The sequence below is a fragment of the Suricata suricatta genome, chromosome 12, assembly GCF_006229205.1.
Source record: "Suricata suricatta isolate VVHF042 chromosome 12, meerkat_22Aug2017_6uvM2_HiC, whole genome shotgun sequence".
NCBI lineage: Eukaryota > Metazoa > Chordata > Mammalia > Carnivora > Herpestidae > Suricata > Suricata suricatta.
In genome coordinates, this window is record NC_043711.1 from 30,899,674 (window position 1) to 30,923,100 (window position 23,427).

At 44.6% G+C, this 23,427-nt stretch overlaps 1 protein-coding gene across 2 annotated transcripts in view; it reads right to left on the bottom strand.

Annotated features, from left to right (window-relative positions):
* The window catches only part of PRICKLE2 (prickle planar cell polarity protein 2), a 327,787-nt gene that overhangs the window by 101,687 nt on the left and 202,673 nt on the right, over window positions 1-23,427 (bottom strand). The window contains exon 1 of one of the 2 annotated variants that reach the window (XM_029917659.1): window positions 12,776-12,825. The exons of the other annotated variant lie outside the window; for it this stretch is intronic. The gene's annotated coding sequence lies outside the window, so the exon portion shown is untranslated. Of the gene's footprint in view, window positions 1-12,775; window positions 12,826-23,427 lie in introns of those variants that run through there. 2 annotated transcript variants of the gene reach the window in all.

The window sequence follows — 23,427 nt, forward strand, 5'->3', positions numbered from 1 at the left end:
GAAGTCGATCTAGATCTTACTCATGTATTCCACTTAAGACAGAAGAGAGATCAATGGAAAACAGATAGGGAGCAAACAAGTCATTTCTATAAATCTTTTTTTTTTAACGTTTATTTTATTTTGAGAAAGAGAGACAGCATGAGCAAGGGAGGGGTGAAGAGAGAGGGAGACACAGAATCCGAAGCAGGCTACAGGCTGTCAGCAAGGAGTTTAATGTGGGCCGTGACCCCATGGACTGTGAGATCATGACCTGAGCTGAAATTGGCCACTTAACCGACTAAGCCACCAAGGTGCCCCCTATAAGTCTTTATTAAACACCTACTATATACTTAAAGGTGTGCTGGACTGAGCAAGGTAATTCAATTATGATCCTCACCAAAGGATTACTTATCTTTAGCATGCTGTTAATATTTCAAGGTCACACAAATGACCTTCTTTTCTTACCAAGATACACGGAGGTAGAACAGGTTACAGATTAAATTACTGACCCCAAGGGCTAATCAAGCACTTTAGAGCTTACCAGGCATGTTCGATTTAGGTAACTCTTTAAGTTACCTTTCTGAACCTCTACAAGGTTAGTCAGAATAGCAAGGGCTGTCATTGCCCTTTTATGAAAAAGGAGCAGCTCAGAGAAGTCATGTACTATGGTTGTTACTGCTAAGTGTTGGGGAGTCTAGAACCCCAAATAAATTTCTTTTTCCTGAGAAAGGGGAAGGAGAGTCCATTCAGTTCCATTTCTAGGGTATGAGTTCCTCAACTTTCCTATTTAAGAAAGTACTTTCTGATTGTACATTGGGCTGTATGCTAAGCACTTTCTATATATATTCCTTATTCAATCCTCAAAGCACAGTATGAGATGGAAATTACTACCCTCATTTTACAGATGGGGAAAACAAAGGTTCAGAGAGTAGCTAGAACTTACTCAAGCTTCCACCGCCAGGAGACGATGAAAACAGAAATGCAAACCTAGATCCCTTGGGACTCCAGAGCCCTTCACCGAACCCCGGAATGCCTTTTTGATGCCCTTTCAACTGACTGCACGGGTCCCCTAATCCATGTAAAACAAGTTGTGCTTTTCTCCCTGTTCACAGAGGCCCCCAGATCACTGGCAAGTCATAGGAAATTCTTAAGTGGCTGCTTATTAATAACATTTTCAGTTTATATTAGGCTGCCTTTCATCCAGGAGGACTCAGCCAGCTCCATACACAGAGAACCACTGAAACCCAGCCATTTCTGGTGTGGCTACGGGCCAGCTGGCAACAGCATCCCTCAGGGGCTTGGCTTGTGGGGAATCTGGCAATGGTCACACCCTTCAAAACTTGACAGGGGCCCTTTAATATCCGTGCTGAAGGGCTTGAGGCAAGAACTTCCCAGAAATCCATGTTCCTCAGTGAATGAGGCCAAAGGCTCAAGACAGCCCCAACAGATTTGGGAAACAAGAACATCAAGAAATTGGGTGTTTACCAAATACTGAGGTTGGAAGTAAAGCCCCTCAATTTAGATTGAGTTAGACACAATAGGGAAAGACGTTATTTTCAGGAGAGACCTAGCTTCAGTCATGTCCAAGGGAAAAAACAAAACCAAACAAATTTCTCAGGGTTTCCCCCAGGGAGGTTAGGCAAAAAAGGTAAGATGTGGACTTGCCTTCTATGGAAGCTGGATCTACAGAACGGGTTTTGTGGTTTTGTTCGGAGCCACAACTCATTTCCTCATTCTGCAGCAGCAAGAGGACAGAAAGAAAATACCATTTCCCAGTTTCATGTTTTATTGGAAAGAAGCCCTTGATGAATTGAAATCACATGGTCTACAGGAGTAAGGGTTGAAAAATACTTAAGAATTGGTTGTATTCAGATTTTTACAAGGTGACAGTTGAAGGATATATGCCCCCTCGACGTACCCCCATCCCCAAAGCCTACTGGAAAGAGCCACGCCCACACACTTTTGGCCTCGTTGTTACCATGAACAACGGTCCAGACTGTGGACCTCCTTGGTGGATGAGATGAGTCTCAGTCATCTCTTCATTAGCTTTTCTCACTATTCTAGCCTTTACTCTACTGGTCCAATTCACTAGGACCTCCTGCCTGGGCGAAGTAACAACCTACTTCTAATTCCCTGTTTCAAGGCCTACCCTTCTAGAATCTATTTTCCACCAGCTGTTTTTTTTTAAAAATTTATTTATTTTTGAGAGAAAGAAACAGAACATGAGTGGGGGAGGGGCAGAGAGAGAGGAAGACACAGAATCCAAATCAGGCTCCAGGCTCTGAGATGTCAGCACAGAACCTGATGTGGGCTCAAAGTCATGGACCAGGAGATCATGACCTGAGCCAAAACCGGACACTTAACCAACTGAGCCACCCAGGCGCCCCTGGTGTGTGTTGTTAAAACAACAGAGATACCACTCAGCTCTCTTGCTTCAACTACTGGCTTCCCATTGAAGTACACATTTCTTAACCCTGGCCCACAGGATCCAATATAATCTGCCCCCTTCCTCTCTCTCCAACTTCATTTTGTCCTACTCTCCATATTGTCTACTGTGGTCAGCCACACTGACTTTTATTTGTTCTCTGAACTTGCCAAGACCGTCCTTCTCTTAGGATCTTCGCAGTGGCTACTCCTCTATCTGCATCAGCCTTCCCTCAGCTCTTTATGAGCTGGCTTACTCTTGCCCATTCACGTCACTCAAAGTCACCTCCAACAAGGATGCTACAGAAAATAGCCCTCTTCCCCTTCTCATTCACTCACTTTTCTACAATCCTTCAATTCTTTTTAACATTTGTCCCTATCAGAAACTGTCTTATTTGTCCATGTGTCCATTATGCTTTTCCTCCTCTAATGTAACTTCTACAAAGTCAAGGAACTCATCTTGTGTCTAGAACAGCAAGCATTCAATAGTTCTTTAAAAGTTTGAATCCCTGATGCTCAGCCCAGAATCTAGCTTGACCGCTTTCAACCAGAAGGCTCTGAACCCTTCATGGGCACACAGGATATGATCACAGTGTAAAGTTTTCTTGTCTTCATACTTATTTTTTACAATAACTAAAAATGTATATTGTTACAAGAATGAAATAAATGTAGACTGTGAGTCTATTACTCTCATGATCAGTAGTAGATCATCAAAACCATACCAAAGACAGACTGCCTTTTTCCTGGATTAAAAGTATTCAAAGTGGAAGGCAAGGGTAGAGAAGAGTGTATTTATTGTCAAGAATGAATGAGAATCATACCATAACTAGAGTATAATTTAATTCTGTGAAGTACATTGCAAAATGTCTGGTATTTGAAAGAACACCTTGAATATACTGAAAGACTGAAAACCCTTGACCTAACACAAAGCAAATGTTCAAAAGACTGTTAAATTGTGAAATGAATACATAAAGGTCTCTGAAACACCTCAGAAACAAATACTGCCTGGCCTTGGCAACTGACACAGGAGACTTTAATGTACCCATCTGTAAAATGAAAGAACCAGGTAATTCTTCTGGTTGCATAGAGCTTAACCTTAGCTCTATAGGTAGTCATGCAGAAAAGTGTGCTTTCACACAGAGCAGGAGGATAGAGCTTTTCAGTCCCATAGTAACCTTTAGAGATCTTCCTGGAGGAAGTCACAACCATCTACCATCCAATTTAGCAGTTCTTAATCTTTGGGGTTACTTTATATCATTAGGATCGGAAGAAAGCTGAGATCCTGTCCCTTAAAAAAGAAACATAGACATGTTCATAGAAATTTCTGCATTTAATTTCAACAAGTTTATCAATCTTGGCTGGTCCTTTGGTGCTCATGGATTGTAGGTTAAAAACACCTGGTTAAGTGTCAAAGAACTTCTCTATATTCCCCAAAGGGCCAGAGACAGTGCCTTGTATCTTGCAGATGTTCCATTTCTCACTCCCTTTTTAAAAACAACAACAACAACAACAACAAAGAGCAAATGATATAGTTACCACTCAGGAAGCTGAATCTTAGCAAGTCAATGGTGCAGCATTTAAAACAACACTGCAAAGGCTAACCCGGTGGTGTTTGGGCAGCAGGAATCCATGAAGTGAAGGGAAGGCAGGTTGAAGCTAGTCTGATCCGGCAGGCCTAGGCTACTCTCCACCTATTCACCTTTCAAGAGCCACTGGAGCAGGAGTCTGGGCTCCTTCTTTGGGAGAGGAATATGTGAATTCTTTGCTTTGCATTTTCCTTCCATGTCCTAAAGTGGCAGGTGTTTCAAAGTGGCCCAACCTCCACAGGGAGCATGAGGGGCAGGTGGGGGCTCACTGTTCCAGCTGGTGACAAGCATGGAGGCCAGACAGGCTTTCCAGGTGACTTCCGAGATGATGAACTCAAATGCAAGTAACTCCTGAACTGTGATGGATAGATAAGCGGCCAGGGAAGGGCTGGAACTGAGGGCTGGGCAGTTACTGAGCTAAATGCAGCCACTCCATATGCAGTGGCCCCCTAACCTGTGGCTGAACTGTCCCGGGGACGTCCACAGAAAACAGTACACTATCAGGTGGATATTCCTCTGGGAGCATCGCAGCAGAAAAGCGGGACAAAGACTGTACACCACTGGTGATGAAAAGTGACAGGCACTTGAGAAGGCTCACCAAATGAATCAGAACAACAGGATGTATCCATCCCAGGGAAAGAAGAACAAAACCCTATAAAAGCTTCAATTAACTGCCAATTCAACTAACTCCAACTTTCAATAGGGCTGCAGAGTAGACGCTGAGTGCAGGTTAAATCTCTTGGGCCAAACGCAAGTGATGGGCACAGGCTGCCTGGTGTGCTGTGTTGGGAAAGATTCTGAGGTTTTGGTGGGGTGTGACAGGAAGCGTGTGGTCTGTCATCAGGGACGTCTGCCATGGACAAGGGAGACCGGGGCCTGGCAGTGCAGGTGCCAAGTACTTGCCATGCTAATTACAGTCAGGATGCTTCTCAGAATAGAGTTCAAGCATGAATACACAGTCAAATAAGAATAATTTTCCCCACTGAAGATTTCCTCCATCAGTCAAATAGAAGTTTCTGGGGAATAATAAGAAAGCAGACATCTGCCTTTCCCGCCAGATCAAAGCCTGGTGTCCAGCGAGGTGACAGGTATCACATGCAGAGAATGCTCACAATCAACCTCGTATGCCTTCCCCTGGAAGAACAAATTCCCTGGGAATTCCTGTTCAGGATCATAAATTACATGCCTGCTGTGTCTAAAATCACAAGAAGCCCTCATAATCCCACTCTTCCTATTAAAGCAGAAAAATGATTGGGTATATTGTCCAAATTGGCAACAATAGGACGGAAAACGAACTTGAATTTCATTCCAAATAACCAAAACTTCAGTTAACCAGAATCTCCCATTTCTCCGGACATTCCTCTGAGGTAACACCTTTTGGGGGGCACTAGCTGAAATTCCCACAACAACATGCAAACACCTGTGCTCTTCAAACCTTCACAATGCATTTGACTTCAATTCATACAAACTGGCATGGTTTTTACTTACGACAAATACAACCTCCTCTGGAAAACACCTCACCGACTTCTTATAATTTCAGGGGCCCTAAATGTCTGAATGGGCATACCAGAGAAATAAAAACATTTTAATAACCTTAATAAGCACATGGATGCATTTAATAAATGTGTTTATTTCTATGGTATGTTCGTGTAACACACACACACACACACACAAGTAAGTTCCAAGATCTTTTTACATCTATCATCCCTATAAGTTGCAAAAGTTCCTGAGTCAGATGGTAGAAATGCAAATCCCAGCTTGACCATTTACTAGCTGTGGATCTTAGGCAAGTTATTTAACCTCTCTGTGCTTGCTTCCATAGAACACAGATGATAACAGAGTGTTATCATGAGTATAAAATAAGATACAGCACATACAACTGTGAGCACAATGCTTGGCACACAATAAGTAGTCAGGAAATGTTATTAAATTCTTTTTATAACTCTGTAGGAGCTAAGTGATTTCTTCGAGGTTCACTCAAATAAGGAATGATAGAATTAGAATTAGAACCTGGGATTTCTGGGCTCCTGGGTGGCTCAGTCGGTTGAGAGTCCAGTTTCAGCTCAGGTCATGATCTCGTGGTTCATGGGTTCAAGCCCCACGTCAGGCTCTGTGCTGACAGCTAGTTCAGAGCCTGGAGCCTGTCTTCAGATTCTGTGTCTCCCTCTCTCTGACCCTTCCCTGCTCATGCTGACTCCCTCTCTCTCTGTCTCTCTCTCTGTCTCTCTCCCTCCCTCTCTCTCTCTCTCTCTCTCTCTCTCTCAAAAATAAATTTAAAAAACATTAAAAAAAAAAAAAACCTGGGATTTCTGAGGGCCGCCTGGGTGGCTCAGTTGCTTTAGTATCCAACTTTGGCTCAGGTCATGATCTCGTGGTCCCTGAGTTCAAGCCCCACATTGGGCTCTGCGCTGACAGCTCAGAGCCTGGAGCCTGCTTCAGATTCTGTGTCTCCCTCGCTTTCTGCCCTTCCCCAACTCACACCCTCTCCTTCTCTCTCTTGAAAGTAAATAAATGTTAGAAACAAATTTAACAAGAACCTGGGATTTCTGAATTGAGGCAAATGTTCTTTCCTGTGGAGCACTCTATTATAAAAGTGGCTAAGAGTTCGTATCCCCAGGAACTGTTTTAAAAATCCTGACTCTGGGAGTGCGTGGGTGGCTCAGTCGCTTAAACATCTGACGCTTGGTTTTGGCTCAGGTCACGATCTCTGTCTGTGAGATTGAGCCCCGTGTCTGGCTCTGCACTGACAACGCAGAGCCTGCTTGGGATTCTTATGCTACCCCTCCCTTGCACACATGCAGGTTTAATTAAAAAAGAAAATCCTTTAGGGCAAAAAACTGCTGAGTCTGAATTTTAACAACACCCCTAGATATATACACATCCAGCTAGAGCAGCTCGACTCTCCGGCAGTCTGAAGGATGCTTGCACAGGTGACAGCCCGGGAGGACTTCAATGAGTGAACAAGCAGCCCCAACACAGGGCAAGATCATGCACCCCCTCCTCACTAGTGTGAGACGTCCAAAGGTCAGATGTTTCTCCAGGAAGCTCCAAGCCATTCTCTGGAGGGCTGCCGCTTCTCATCCTATAGCACACATTCACAGCACAGAGGGTAAGGTCCTGATATAAAACCTGACCTTTCAGTTCTCTGTGCCAGAGCAGCCAACGGTGCAAATCACATGCCTCCACCGACACGGCGGAGTTCATTCTGAAGGTTCACACTCATCAAGGTCAGTGCTGGAAGAGAACTCAGACGTTATTTGATTCAGGACCTTCCTTTTAGGGAGGAAGGAACAGAAGCTCAGAAAGGGAAACACATATATTTGAGTCAGAACCTGATGTGTATGCAAGTGGAGATCAAAAGCTAACAAACTTAGCCCCTCTTTACCCTCCAACTGGGTTTGGCCATGTTTGCGTACAATTTTAGCACAGCAGAATTTCCCATGCTGCCTCTAGTCCAGCCAAGGGCTGCTTTTAGCTTTTACTCCTCATCTTAGTGCATCTTAACTGACTTTCCAACCAACCTCCCTTCTACTCAAAAAGGCACATTCAAAAGTGTTCTGTTTTATTCTTTGTTGTTTCTTCTCATCTTATCCCAAGATTAACTGAAAGGATTTTAGTTGGAGAGCTAAATAATGAAATGTTTCTCCAGTGAGGGATCTGCAGAAGAGATCTAGAAGGTAAAGAAAAAACATTTACAGTGGACATTATGGTCAGAAGTGTAAGGAGGCCCCGAAATGATGGCTATGACTCAGGCTTTGGACGATGATTATCCTGGGTTTGAATCACAATTTTACTCTTTACCGTCTGTGTAACGTTGGGCAAGTTACTTAACTTCTAGGAGTCTTGGTTTCTTTTCTAGGAAAAAGAGCTCATAATATTTAGCTGCATAATTTCTGCAAGAATTAATAGGGCAACGTATGTGAAGCATCTCATATGTCAGCTAGCACACAGTAGGTGTTCCATCTATGAGAGTTATTACTTTTTCTACAAATTCACATAAATGCTAACACACAGACCACAGACAGATACACAGACGCCCCAAACATTCTTACATGTACACTAACAGCTACTCCGAAAACCTATCTGACCCTGTGACCACAGAAAGTATGGTTGTTTCTCAGCTGAGTTCTGGAACTTTCCTGAACAAGCATCTCTGAGGACTCACAAGTGATGAATGGATGCCAAGTAAAGAGTTGGAAAAATGGCATCCTGCCCAGTTGAAATGAAATGCTAAGAATTCCTATCCTAGTTACTTTTAACCCTGGATGGGGCTGGATTACATTTGTAAGGCTTGATTTTAGGAAGCCCAAAGCGGGTGGGCACTCTGGGGCCAGGGGCGCTCCTGGAGTGAGGTACGTGGGCCACGCAAGTCAGCGATCTATCATGAGGCCCACAGAGTGTGAGACTGTCAAAGGCACCAACCTGGGCTCCATTTCCGTGCCATATTCCAAGAAGTAAATGATGCCTGTGATCCTTCCAGTGCCTTAAGATGCTTTATATACAGGAGCTCAATTGCTAGGACCAGAAAGAAGGGGGAAACCAGAAACGGCCATTTTTCCTTCCTCCCACAGGTTCACTCTGCCGTTCTGAGTGAGCATGACTCAGGTAATGCTTTCCCCTATAAGGTCAGCCCTGACTTCCTTGAGGCCTCCACTTCCAACTAGTGGCACTTCTGGATTCTGTGCCCCCTCAAGGGTCACATCTCCTCATATAATTTGAGTCTTTGGTTCAGCCAACTTGATTTTTACAGACTTGAAAGCTAAACATGTGCTGGAAGTTTACCATCTTTACCCACCATGGAAAGCAGGTTCATGTTGTACTTGAAAATGTGCTCTTTTAAACTGATGCATTTTTCAAAATGGTCCGTGGTGCTCTGGTGGAAAACACATGCTGTGTTTAGCCACCAGTAGGGCTTGAGGATTTAAAATGGCTGCACCGCGAATTCTATAGGACAGATGGGGAGAGGAATTTCTAGCTGAAGTAGAACAGAGGCTCCTGGCTTTGAGTTGCAACTTCACCCACGGGGAACCTTCAGCTTTACACTTTCATGGGGGATCGGAGATTGCTCTGATATTCTCTCAGTGCGTCTGCATTCTGGCTTCTCTCCTCCCCTCCTCTTCATCCTCCCCCCCTTTTCTCTTTTCTTGCTTCTTTCTCCCTCTGCCTTGTCCCCAGGGAAATAACAAAATGAGCAAGCCCCAGGCTTCAGACTCTGAACAAAGAGCTGCTCCAACAACAGCGCCTCACCAAAAAAAGAAAACCAAGTCTCCAAACTCAACTGGCCAAGTCCCCAGCGAGATTGTGGAGGACTTAACCTTGTTTGAAACAGAGTGTGATCGTATCTAACATTTTCTCTCCTGCATCATTCAAACACACGCACACGCGCGCACGCACACACACACACACACATGGACAAGTTATGAGAACACGAACATTTCACTAAAAATCTCTACAGGTTGGGACAAGAGCAAAGTAGTGAGTATCAGTCATGAACATGAATGAGGCAAACGTTTTCCCAGGGCCTAGCCCCAAAGCTGCTTAGTTTGTGACAGTTCACAGTCACCAGGACCTGCCTGATTTTTTAAGTAAAACCATCAGGGAGAGGGGGAAGAGGGAGTGGTTTTAATGGGCCTTCAGACACAAAAGAAAATTCCTCTGCCAAACGAAAGCCATAATTCTGTCTGAGGGACAGAACATTTTCAGTGGCGTGCGTTCGAAAACAACAGAGAGGAGAGCATGTCTCCAGGCTTCTGGAAAGAGCCATTTCTGCTAATTCTGGGCTGGCAGTGCAGTGGAGTGCTGAAAAGCTCCACTCCAACTCACATCCTTCACGAATGATGTGTGTAGAGGCACCATTATACGAGGCACCAACGTATGTCACCAGTGTGTCATTTAAGGTAAGGTGTTTTCCCTCTGGGGCCTTCAGTTTCCTCCGTCAAACGAGTATGTAAACTACTACCTCCTGTTGCTCATGGGTTTGGATTAAATGGGAAATATGAAGGTTATTGGTACCAGCAAGAAAGAAAGTCCCAACGCCTAGTAGGTACCAAGAATTGGGCAGGGATACCACAGCCACCATGTCACAGCCATTGTTGAGTCCAGTGACTTATTTTCACACGAGGACCCCAAAGTTCAGAGAAGTCAGGCTACTCTGTCAAGACCACACATACCAACAGGAGATAATGGAGGTGGGCTGTTGTCAAGGTATAAATACAATTCTCTATACAAACACACTTGACTAAAAACCAAAGGATACCAAGAAGGCCCAGCCTCCATTTCTGAGTCTCTAGAGAAAAAATGGTATACAAGATTCCTTTATTCATTTTCCATTTGTCTTTCAAAGCGCCACACCGGAGATTCATTTAACATAAATTTAAAAGATGTTGGGAAGAGAGGCTAGGAAGAGCTGTCAAACTGTACAACTGCATTGAAAGGTCTGGAAATAACCTACTGTGTCTGTGGAGACCAAACAAGGCCCAGTGGCCTACCCCTGTCTCCTTACAGCACACTGCCACGCTGGAGACACCCATTTGGTGATGTATATTCAGCCCTGGAAATTCTGAGGACCCAACCAGCAGTTGAAGCTCAGACCCAAAGGTCTCTCAAGATGGAGGAAACAAATGCGACGTGTCTGCCCTGAAAAGAAGAAAGAAAAGGGCCGCCTCTCACAGACAAAGTTGGAGCTGAAGAGGAATGCGCACAGAAATCCAGAAATGCGTCAATTCCAATTTGGATCCCACAGCTTTCTGCGTGTGACTTGTCAGCTGCCCAAACAGGAGACCTTCTTTAAGCATGCCTGAGCACCAGCTAGTGCTAAATGGTTTTCATCATACCATCCGGCCACTGTGAGCTCTGCAAAATCTGGTAGCCCTGGATGACACACACTATTCTGTCAACTCCATCAGTAGGGGGCAAAGTTTCCTTGAATGGGGACGGAGGTGGACATTACAGGAACTGGAAAAGGCACCTTTTCTGCTAGCAACACCTCTTTGCAGACAAATGGATGTAAACATATTGCCTTTTCAGTGGACCGTCTTGTTTTTAGTAACAACGCTTATAATAAGAAGGATAGCAAGGAAGCGATGACAGCAATAATAGCTGACATTTACTGGACACTTGCCACGTGGCTAGCACTGTGCTACGTGCTTTTTCTGTCATCTCATTAAATCTGTATACCTAGCACACTACCTATAGGTTCTAGCGCTCTCCCCTTTATACAGCCAAGAATACATCCTCAGAGAGGTAGTGATAAGTATCTTGAGTTCTCTGAATCCAGAGTCTGAGTCCTCGGTCAACATTATGTCCTACTGCCGAACCCCTAAGCTCCTTCTTATTCTTTAGGCTCCCACAAATGTATCTTCCTTCCTCCATTTCTATTTATTCCCCTCCATTGTATGGTGAACCTTTACAACCTGCCATTCCCAACAATGCCATTTTATTAACTTTGGCTGCCCCATGACTATTTATAGGCTGAAATGCCCAACGGAGCCAACATGTTTTAATTAAAAAAAAAAAAAAAGAATTGCCGAGGGGAAAGAGCATTTGATGGAAAGGCAAAACCTTTACAAGCACTCGAGGAGCCATTAAATGCAAATTTCCAAAATATGGCCATTCTGTCAAAGTTGTGACTGACTCTGGAGCTCACGAGGACACTCATCCTGACCCATCTGTGAAAGCCATCAGCAGCCAATAACCTTCTGGGGAGTGGGATGAGAGCTGCCAATTCGGCCTCCAGCAAGGGGACCAGGCTGTTTCATTTAGTTTAAGTCCTACTGATGGTTTCAGACAGTCTCTGGGAAGAGATGTTCAAGCAAAGCCAATTGCCGTCCTGCAAGCTGCAGCTGTGGTCCAAGGCCGTCCGTGGCGAGACATGCATGGCACACTGGAGCCCTCCCCTGACTGTGGTCATGGATGCATCGCCTGTGAGCCGAACTCTCTCGTGGGGGAAATAATATATGTGCCTAAATTATACAAGCGCCATGACTGGACTGGCGGATGGCATCGCACTGGTACAGATCACTTACCCTGGTGTGATCTGGCCCAGCCCGGATTATTTATGGTTCATAAAAGTCGCGTCAGACCCCAGCATATTCTAAAACCACACAACAAAGAGTAATGGGATTAAAGATCGGGATTTCACTGCAAGACCTCCATGGCAGATTAGTAATGCTATGATTGGCTTTTGGGAAACCAAGAGTGAGGAGCACTCACTATGAGCACTCCTCTAAAAACCCAGTGTAGAGAACACACTGAGTCATGTGTTTCAGCCCGGCTGTGCAGTCATATTGGGGAGCTCTGTCACCATCTCTAATATGAAAGCACTGGCTAAAATTAAACCCGAATTAAGCAAGCACCATTTCTTCACCTGGAAGTCTCAGCTCAGCCCTCGCTCCCCAGACACTCTAATGGTTTCTGACACCCTGAGTGGAAATGACTACTGGGGATGAACACTACCAGGTGTTTGGTTTTGAAACCCTCTCCCCTTTTATTATTATTTTGTGAAGATAACCCACTTCTTTTACAGAACTGCCGCTTCTCAAGCACAGAGAGACTGAAGCGTTTCTTCAGGACTCCCTACAGCTGTGACATGTCACTTTGCAATTGAGCTTTGTAATCTGCACAGAAAAGGTAAAAGGTGCCAGAGGACCACTAAAAATGTCACTTGGCCAAGATAATGAAGTCGTGATAACCTCTCCTAATGCAAAACATTTACATTCAGCCTTCTCATCCTTTCCAGAAAATACACAGTTGTTTAAGACGTGCATCAGAACAAATTTCTCACCTACCTCCAGGGAGGATAAAATGTTCGGTCTTGGGAGAAGCTTCAACCAGACCCTCTGAGCTTGTCAATTCCCACAGTTCACTTTCTCCCCGGGTCTGGCTTCTAAGAACGCAAGCAGAACCGCAGGCAGCCAAAGCATCTTCTTCTGGAAACCCTCCTCAAAATCTAGACCCTTCTGAAGGCAGAAGCAGGCTCCAGCCTGAGCTGCTCATGGAAAACAGCACTGCTGGACGGAGACCCTGCTGGGCGCCCTCCAGGCACGGGGGAAAAAAGTGTGACTTCTCCCCTTCCGCTGGATCCGACTGCCTTCCAGAGAACCCAGCTTCTCAATCTGTGGGAAGTCACAGACCCCAGCTTCAGCGTCACCAGCTGATCCCGAGCCAGACCCGGGGCGACCAGTCAGCTGGTTCGCAGAGCCCAAGACACTGAACCAGGAAATGTGCAGCTCGGCCAAAAAAAAAAAAAAAAAAATAATAATAATAACTGTTGTTGGAGAGGCTGGTGGTGCCGGAGAAGTCGCTGTTGCAGTGCCCGCATCCTCCGCATGCTAATGAGGCCGTGACGTCAGCAAGTCAGTCACGGCATCTGGACGTCCCGTCCCGCTGCCCAGCACCGAGATTTATTTACATGTAAATTAGCCTTGCCTTCCAAATCAATAATCCCCGAGCCAGGGAGAGGGGAAGAAAGCCTTTGCGGGATGCGAAGGCCCTAGCTCTACAACCTCCGAAGCAGTACAAAAATATCCCCGGTAAGAAGAGAGGCTTTAAAGATATACGCCTTTTTTTTTTTCTTTCTTTTTTCTTTTTTTCCTTTTAAAGACTGTGCTCTTAAGTCCTGGGGATCAAATCTGGGCACAGTTATCAACCTAAGTGCCTGTTTCAGATTATATGATGCACCAAACCAGGAGTGGAATCCAAGCTCGTGCTTTCCTCCCCCTCCAAACTGTGTCCAGGGTTCAAATGCCTCTACTTTTCTCTTTTTAACTTTCGTTTCTGGGTGTTTGCTGGCTGGAGACGGAGACTAGGTCCTCCTGGGATTTTGGGGCATGGCCGAAATAAAATACAAGGCTACCTTCCTCAAGTGCTTGGATGATGAATTAGTCATTCCCTCCCTCAACCCCTAACCCTAGCTCCTCCAGGAGGAGGAGATGAGAAAGCATAATCAGCCCAGGGGCATTAAAGGACTCGGACACCCTTGGCACATTCTTCCATTTTACAGATTCTGAAAATGAGGCTTCAAGTAGAGAAGGGTGTTTCCATAATCACAATGGGACCTCAGGGAGAACAGTCTAGAACTCACATTTTCCGAACATCCCACTGGACCTCTGTTAAACACCTTTAGGTCTCTAGTTCCCCATCTGCTGCTTCCACAGAGGCCTATCCAAGCAATCATGGAGAAAGAACTCAACAGGGCTGGGCAGTCCTGGGTTCGAATGCCAGCTTTCTTTTCTGCAAGTGAGGGGACCCTGGACCAGTAATTTAACTCTTGGGGGTCTTCAATTTCTTCATGGGTACCATCCCTTCATTCAGTAAGTATGTTCTGAGCACCTACTCTGTTCTAAGGACTAAGCACAGACACGGTGCTCTCTCCTAGTTCATGTTCAAATGCAATAAAGTAAAAACACCGAATGCAACCATATTGAGGAACGACACAGTATCACACTCAATACATAACAGTTCCTTCTGACATTTTGGATGAGGTAAAAAAAAAAAAAATCACCAAGGCCTTCCTTCCATGAGGATGATCATTGTTTCTACACTTGGAGTATTTCCATGTTCGTCTTTTACTGTTTACAATCAACTGTTCTTTAAATGCTGTCTAGGGGTGTGCTGGGCCAGGGGAGAGGCAAGTGAAGCCGATATTCTGATCCGGTCCCTACGATCAAGGGAGTGCTGTGGGTTTCTTAGGTGGTGGGTGGGCAGGGGTGGGAGGGGGGCTGGGGAAGCTAGGAGACAGGTGTAGTCAATCAGGCACAGAATCATCCCTGAGGACAAAGCAGCCACACGGTTCCTTGCCCATACTCCCCCGAGTTCTTCAGAATTCACTCTGATGAGCTGGGCCCTTCCAGCTGGAGTTCCTGAAGCTTCAAATGAATTTCTTTGTTGGATGTGGGGAAGTTAAATTATGTCTTTTGTTATATGTAATTGTATTAACGATGCTTAATAACTTCTTTCAGAATGTCTCTCTCCAGTTCAGAGAGGACATTTCATGGCAAAAATCACGGGACTAGTATAATTTTTCACTAAGAGAAACAGAATACAAACCAATGGGTAACACTCTGCTTTGGGTCTCCATCGGGCAGGGCCCAGGGCATGTGCAGAAGCCGATGGTTCCGACCTCAACATCCTTCAGAGGGAGATTACCAAATACAACAATTGGGGGCCACCATGGCAAAGAGGCGTCCTACCCTGGTGTGGCCGTGGAGAAGTCACTTCAACCTTCTATGCCCACGTCCCAGCTTCTTCAACTGAAGGTGAGCCCACTGCTCTCTGATGTACTTACTATCACATGAGCATGATGAGAAGCAATTCACAAGTGGTTGGTGGTAAAGCAATGAAGACGCGGCTGTCACGTGTCTACCAACTTCACAAGAGTTCACAATATCACATGGGGGCCGGAAGCGATGGCCTGAGGAAAGACCCTGGCTCTGACATTAGCTGACTGCAGGATTTAGGGCCAGAAGTTTTCATCTACAGAGGAGTTACAATAATAGTGCCTCCTTTGCAGGGCTGTTTAGAGAATCAAATAATCCTCAGTATGAAGCATTTAGCACTGAACCTAGCACACAGCCAACGTTCCATAAATGTGAGCTTTTGCTAGGGGACATTATCATGCTTTTGCTATTAACTTTGGCACTAATTTGTTAACTGACGAGGCAAGCTTCAAAAGATGGGAGGAACTGGGTTGATGGAGACTGCAAAATCATTCCTACTCCGAGGGTAGAACTCGAAGTTCCACCTAACGTGGGTGAGCTGCTGACACCCTCTTCCCACATGAAACAACACAAATATTTGCAAGCGCTATGAAACTAGGGAAGAAAGAAGTGACAATGACCAAGAGGCACTGGGGGGGGCCTCCTCCTCTGAAGCTGCCCAACAGGGCAAGACAGCTCTATTTCTGGGAAGCATGGACACTTCACCCATCATTCATGTACCCATTCACTCATTAAATGAGTTTCTACTATTTGTCAGTCACTGTGTGAGGCCTCCGGAACATCACGGTGACCAAGGCAGACATGAACCCTGCCTTAAAAAAAGCTTAGAAATGAGAGGGGAAGACAATTAGGCAAGCAATTAAAGCAAGGATGATGCATGTCAAGATAGGGCGCGTGCTGCATTCTCGAAGGTCTAACAGCAGTCAGGAGGGGGATGGTGCAAAAGCACATTGCTCAAGTCCTTGTGATAGCATGTGCTCTGTGAACACAGCTTAGTGACGGGGAATCTGGAGATCTAGGCATCACTGTGTACAGATTATTGAAATGATAAAGCCCACAGATCAGTAATTCTTCATGACAATTATTTTCATCCTGGACACCATTCTACTCAGGGTTTTTAGAAAATATACTGTTATGGGCACCTGGGTGGCTCAGTCGGTTGAGCGTCCGAATTCAGCTCAGATCATGATCTCACGGTTCATGAGTCTGAGCCCCATGTCAGGCTCTGTGCAGACCACTAGCTCAGAGCCTGGAGCCTGCTTCAGATTCTGTGTCATTTTCTCTCTCTGCTCCTCCCCTGTTCACACTGTCTCTGTCTCTCAAAAATAAATAAATGTATTTTTTTAAAAAAGTAAATATACTGTTAGTGAGGTGCCTGGGTAGTTTGGTTGGCTAAGTATCAGCGTCTTCTTGGTTTTTAGCTCAGGTCATGATCTCACAGTCGCTGATCTCGAGCCCCTACATCAGGCTCTGCACTGTGACAGCTCGGAGCCTGCTTGGGGTTCTCTCTCTCTCTCCCTCTCTTTCTCTATGACCCTCCCTGGCTTGTGTTTGCTCTTGCTCTCCCTCTGTCTCCCAAAATAAATAAGTAAACCAAAAAAATGAAAAATAAAAGAAAATATACTGTTAGGGGCTAGACAAAGTGAGACCACAACTCCTTGGAAATTTCAGAGACCTGGCAAATTGGGACAAAACTCACACTGGCTTTTATCAAAACAGAGTGAAATTTCACATTCACAACAGCAAACTTCTTGGTAGGGGGTGGCAGGAAGAACCAGCGATACATGTGAGGCACTCGATATAGTATTTATTAGGATCTGTGGAATTCAGGACGCTCTTGGGGAGACAAGGACGCAGCTACTGACCTTCAGAACTTTCTGTTTGGATAGCAACTAAGCTATTTACATAAAGTGGCTGTAACTGCACACCGGATATAGGAAGAGAGACACAAAAGACTAGATTAATTGTGGCTGACATGAATAGAAGTCAGGAGAAGTATGATTTGAGTTAGGTTTAAGGTCAAAAAAGATTTTTTTTTTTTCCCTTTTGGAACAGGGAAACATTTTTATGGGGAGGGAGGAAGCTTACACAGCAGGACACAAAATCCAGAAGCCATAAATGAAAAGTCTGCTCTCACTGCCAAGGTCAAATGTGAGCTGCTGGAGAGGGTGTTGCAGGCAAGTGGAACACAAACATGAGAGACCAGTGTTAGCACCAATGCAGAATTCAAGATTTGTCTGCAAGGACACAAGACAGGGCAGCGGCACCAACGGGACGCTGGGAGGGCTGACAAAGAGGGCGCTCCTGACAGTAAGGGAGGTCTGATCAGCTTTACATTCCAGCCGGCTGTCCTCAACATCTTGTCAGAGGACTGCAGGGGAGGGTGAGTGCACCACGGCTGGGCCAGGTGGCTTCTAGAAGCGGTCCCCCAGATGAAGGGCTCTGTGGAGGACAGTCATGGTGACAACCTTCTGTCTCCATCTGCAGAGGGGTAAGATAAAATGAATTGGGGACTTTAAACGAACTAAAGAGAGATTTCATTTGGACTTAAGGAAGACTTCTGAATACTGAGAACAGGTATGGGTCCCTCAGAGCCATGGAAGTTTCTTGGTCTCAGGAGCACTTTCAAAAGAGACAGGGGCGCCTGGGTGGCTCAGATGGTTAAGCCTCCAACTTCAGCTCAGGTCAGATCTCATGTTCGTGAGTTCAAGCCCCGCTTCCGGTTCTGTGTCTCCTTCTCTCTCTGCCCCTCCCTCTCTCATGTTCTGTCTCTCTCTGAATCAAAAATAAAGAAAGAGAGAAAGAAAGAAAGAGAGAAAGAGAAAGACAGCACCGGTCCTCGCCAGTTTACATCAGTCCCTCCTGGCCCTGGTACTGTGAAATCCTCATGACTGCAAGGGAGATTACCCATGTTTCCAACTACGCATCTAACAAAGACCATGTGTTCATTTTTGTTTATTTTATTAAAAAAAAAGTATGTGTGTGTAGAATATAATAGATATTATCCAGGTACTTATAAAATATAAATTATATGTAATTAATTTTACAATTACATGTATAATATACAATAGATTCTATACACATTTATGTATTACATCGTTTTAAAGAACATTCTTTTGTAATTTATATCCCAAATGTACGGTTTGTGTAAATTTGGAGTTTTAGAGAATTATCTGGGGCCTCTGAGAGGACTGAAAAAAATATCACAACCAAATAAAATATTTTTCTATTAAAAAAAAGAACATTCTTTAAAACTTTATATATATGTGTGTATATGTGGGAGGGGTATATGTATGTATGTATGTGTGTATATATATGTATATATATGTATATATGTATGTATATATGTGTGTGTGTGTGTGTGTGTATATATATATACATATATATATATATAGTTTTTATATAGTTTTAAAAAATCCTCCAACTTCAAATTCCAGTAAATTTTTTAAAAAGGGGGAGAGGAGGCTGACCAGGAAAAGTTTTATTAGCTGGGATAGGCTGGGCTCGGATGCCGTAACTGAAAGTCGTAATCTCAGTGGTTTAACACTGAAGACCGAGTTCTCATTCATGCAAAGTCGGCTGGAGATGTGGAGGGCTCTCCAGGCACCTCCATTCCACACAGTGACTCAGGAATCTGGTCATCTTCCTCCTTGTGTTCCCTGTGGCTTCGACACCTTTAATGTCCAGGTTATAGCAACAGAAGAAGAAAGAGCCAGAGGGGCTTGTAGGTGCTTTAGCCTGGAGGCAAATGATATCCCTTCTAGAGATAAACTTGTCACATGACTCAACCAATTGCACAGGGGCTGAGAAGTCTAGGCTCAGGAAGAAGAGGAAAGAAGAGACATGGTTACTATTTACCACTGCTGCCAATTTTTATTTTTACCATGTACATCCATTAGCAAGGTATACTAAAACTATCCTGTCTTTTAAAAAAATTTATGTTTCTTATTTATTTTTGCGAGACACAGACAGCACAAGCAGGGGAGGTCAGAGAGAGAGGGAGACACAGAATCTGAAGCAGGCTCCAGGCTCTGAGCTAGCTGTCAGCACAGAGCCCAACACGGGACTCGAACCCATGAACTGTGAGATCATGACCTGAGCCGAAGTCAGACGCTTCGCCAACTGAGCCACCCAGGCGCCCCTACCGTGTCTTAAAATACAGGGATATTTAACACCAAAAAAGGGTGATAGGTCTAAATGAATAGCAGAGATCCAAGATGCATCCGTTTTTGCTCCAAAAAGAAATGAGCAACAACAAAAACCATGTTCTGGATTTGCATTAACTCTCAAGCAACAGCAGCCCACACAGAAAATCAATTTGTGAGGCTTCTAGATTGCAGTGGAAGTTACATGTGGTGCACACCAAGGGCAGGTAACAATTGATAAAGGTGGAGCTGTCTGCATAGAAAAGAAACATCCAAAGAGAATCTCCTCAATAGTTCCTGACCACTTTCCCAACTAGGACTTATAATAAAAAATCTGCCTCTTGCAACAACAACAACAAAAAACCCCTGAATTCCCATTTGGCTCTATAACCTCCTCCATGCATGACTTGGTAATAAGAGCCGCTCATCTTTGCTAAGCCTCAGGTGTTCTATCTGTAAAATGGAGACATCTATCTACCAAGGGTTTCAGTAAAGGAGATGAGTTAAAGTGTATCAAGTACTTTGAAGAGTATCTAGCATATAGTGTTATTGTTACTCCCCACTTGGTCTTCAGACAAGGCAGCAAGAATGAGAAGTGCAAACATAAGTTACCCAATCGTTTGTGACAAACTTAAGGACTGACCCACCTTAGCGCCCCTTCCTTACTGCTCATTCGTTTAAGATTCCCAATCATAAATGTTTCTCAGACCAGGGACACATTTCTAAACCTTGTGAAAAATAACCTGCCACACTTTAAAACCAGAAGAAAGGCCTTCCTTTTCTTTTCCGCCATTTTAGGGATCTGCCTCATCTCAGACATTTTAATTATTCTTGATCCCGATACTCTAACGCACCAAATTCTACCACAGCCTCTTATCGTTTTTTAATTACATTAATTAAAAGGAGGGATGTGGACAGGCTAGCATGGGCAAATCAAAATGAGAGACTGCTAGAGATCTTACTCCCTCCTCCCAGAAAGATTAAAAGCTGCATCAATGATTTAAACCTGCTCAGCACTGCACATTTCCATGAAAATATTGTGAAACAGACACGACGTGGTAGCAAACATTGCTTTTGTTTCAGAAAAAGAAAGCCGTACTTATTACAGCAGCTTTTGGTAAGTACTCATTTTCATTAAACAGCTGAGTAGCAACCTGAATTTTCTGTCAAGGACCAGAAGAACAAGCAAGAGTCACACAGGGATGCTTCGTTTTTCCAGCACTTCCTGAATGCAAGCACGAGAGCTTCTATAGGCTTCTCTTGGGAAAAAGAGCTGGCAAAATGGAAGATACCCCAGAAAAAAAGCTGAAAAACTCTCTGCCTCAGAAAATAGCAAACTTGGGGCACATGGGTGGCGCAGTTGGTTAAATGTCCAACTCCAGATCTCGGCTCTGGTCATGATCTCATGGTCCCTGAGTTCAAGCCCCATCCTGGGCTCTGCACTGACAGCTCGGAGCCTAGAGCCCACTTCAGATCCTCTGTCCCCCGTTCTTCCTGCCCTTCTCTGCCCCGCTCCTGTTCAAAAATAAACATTAAAAAAAAACAGGTGTGTCCCAATCAGAATGTGCTATGTTGGAAATCACTTATTATTAAAAACAAAGAAAAACATAGAAGGTTCCCTGGCCTTCCATTTTAGTTCAATTCTTTTGTAGAAAACTCATAACACTGCTTTCTTAGGTAAGTCTTTTGCTTTAGAACCCTTATCCTATTTCACAGATTTGGATCCATCAGGAGTAACTACGATCTATCCTCGGTTAACGTTAACGATTACTTGATTAACATCTCTCTCTAACCAGACTGCACACTCTCTGAGGGCAGGGACTGTGACTTTGTTGGCATGTTGTTCTGTTCCAAGCCTCTAACACCGTGCCTGGTGACCTGACGGCTCCAGAATAAACAAAACGTTGAATGAATAACACGTCTGATGATAATTCTGTCTGGAAATCAGACGGCATTCAGGATTCTTCCTGTAGGAACATTTCTCTGCTCATTTGCATGCCAACATGATTCCTCGAGTGGGAAAGAAAAGGACGGATTTACCCTCTCTGAAGCGCTTTCTTAGCTTAGCTTCCATGATGTCACATTCTCTGGTCTCCCTTCTGTCTTGTGACTGTACTTCCTCAGTCTCTTTCGCTGGTTCCTCCTCTTCTTCCTGACACCCAAACACTGGCATTATCCTGTCTGCATTGCACTGCCTTGATCTGGTCTAGGGTCTTCAATTCCACTTGAGACCAGATCTGTCCTCAAACTCAAGGCTTACAAATCCCCCTGCATGCACAGGTGAATGTCTAAAGCCTTCTCACATTTAACAAGAGATGAATTCTTCATACCCTCCAAAGAACCGCTCTGTCTGCAAGATTCACTACTGCAGTTAATGGCAACTCCACTTTTCCAAAGGATGAGAACAATCACCTTCGAGTTACCTTTCACCTGTTTCCTCCTCTTGGCCCCGACATCTAAGCCAGGAGTTGGCACACCTTATCCCACTGGCTAAATCTGCTCTGCTTCCTGTTTCTGTAAATGCAATTTTCCTGGAACACAGCATGCTTCCTTATTTATGCACGTCTCTGGCCACATCCAGGTTTCAAAGCAGCACTGAGTAGTTCCAACCCAGACCGTATGGCCCGAAAAGCCTAACATACGTCCTCTCTGGCCCTTTTCACCGAATAGTTCGCAATCCTGGACTAGTCCTGTGGGCTCTCCCGTCAAACGCAGAACTGAACACCTTCCCACTCCCGCCAGTCTCCAGCCCCTGCTCCAAGCCGTCTCCCTCCTGGATGGAGACGCACCTGCATCAAGCTCGCACCTCTACACAGTCCCTTTTTGGTTATTCACGACACTGCAACCTCAACTCTGCGACCTGCAACTCTGAAAATAAACAGAGCGTGTCATACTTCTGCTCAAGATTCATCAGGGCTGCTCATCTCAGGGCCTCGGGATCGATGCCCCATGGCTTCCCTGATACCATCTCTTGCTACCCTCTGCCTTACTCTCTGCCAGCACTCCTCAAACACACCAGGCATATGCCTGCTTCTAGGTCTTTGCATTGGCTCTACCCTCTGTCTGGAAGGCTCCTCCTGCACACACCAGCATGGCTCACTCTCCTACCTTTTCAAGTCTTAAGAATGTCACTGGAGTGAAAGCTTACCATCCTCTCCCAGACTGTCCTTCCTTTTACCTTCCTAATACTACCAAACCTTTACCCTACTTTCTTTTTCTCCTTAGCACTTGGCACTCCTTATTTTTTTATAATTTTTAATATTTATTTATTTTACACACACACACACACACACACACACAGAGTGTAAATGGTGGAGAGTCAGAGAGAGAGAGAGGGAGACACAGCATCTGAAGCAGGCTCCAGGCTCTGAGCTGTCAGCACAGAGCTTGATGCAGGGCTCAAACCCCCGAAGTGTGAGATCATGACCTGAGCTGAAGGCAGCCGCTTAACCGACTGAGCCCCCCAGGCGCCCCTAGCACTTGGCACTCTTTACAAAAGTTTTATTGAAATATAATTTACAGATCACATCGTTCACCTCTTTCAAGTGTACATTCGGTAGATTTAAGTATAGTCACAGACTCATGCCGCCATGATCACAATCTAATGGTAAAACACTTTCACCAACCTTTCATGCCTCAGTCAGCACTCGATCCCCATTTGTCCCACTACTCCAGCCCCGAACAGACCCTGGAACATTCTTTATGTCTACAGATTTGCCTATTCCAGTCATTTCATATAAATAGAAGCACATAGTACATGATCTTCAGTAACATTTTTCTTTCACTTGGAGTAAGATTTTCAATGTTCATCCATGTAGTAACTCATATCAGGGCTTCATTCATTTTTACTGATGAACAATATGCCATTGCACAGATATATATTTTATTAACCAACTTACCAACTGATGGAAATGTGGGCTGTTTCTAATGTTTGATTATTACAATAATGCCGCTGCGAGCATTGGTGTACAAGTATTTTTGAGGATGCATGTTCCATTTTTCTTGGAGACAGATCAAAGAATGGAGTTGCTGGGACATATGGTAATTCTGCTTAACATTTAAAGGGAGCACCCGTAT